Source organism: Dufourea novaeangliae, unplaced genomic scaffold (assembly GCF_001272555.1).
Source record: "Dufourea novaeangliae isolate 0120121106 unplaced genomic scaffold, ASM127255v1 scaffold394, whole genome shotgun sequence".
In the NCBI taxonomy this organism is placed as follows: domain Eukaryota; kingdom Metazoa; phylum Arthropoda; class Insecta; order Hymenoptera; family Halictidae; genus Dufourea; species Dufourea novaeangliae.
Genome location: NW_015374286.1, coordinates 1 through 387, shown reverse-complemented (window position 1 = coordinate 387; position 387 = coordinate 1).

The following is a 387-nucleotide window of genomic DNA, read 5'->3' as shown; positions in this document are numbered from 1 at the left end:
CATCCAGCTTCCGTCGGCCACGACGGGGATGTGGGGTATGCCGGATCCGGGAATAATGTCGCCTCTTTCAATGGCCAATCGTTTTTCTTCCTCAGCCGCTGATATCATCTCTTCTTCTGCAGCATCAATTAGCGAATTTACAATTTCATCGTGATGCTTTCTAAATTGTTTCTTCGACATGCAGGGTACGTTTATTGCTGCAAAATATTCTTCCATTTGGGCAAAGCTGCCTCCAGTGAGAATTGTTCCAGCCACGGCGCTCTAGTTGGTGTCCATTTCTTCAGTTTCTTAGGGTTGACTGTGGATCTCACCTTTGTAATGGCGCATAGTGCACATTACGCTGAGGGTGGTCGTCAGGCCCGATCGTTTCATGCCGGTTATTTTTAG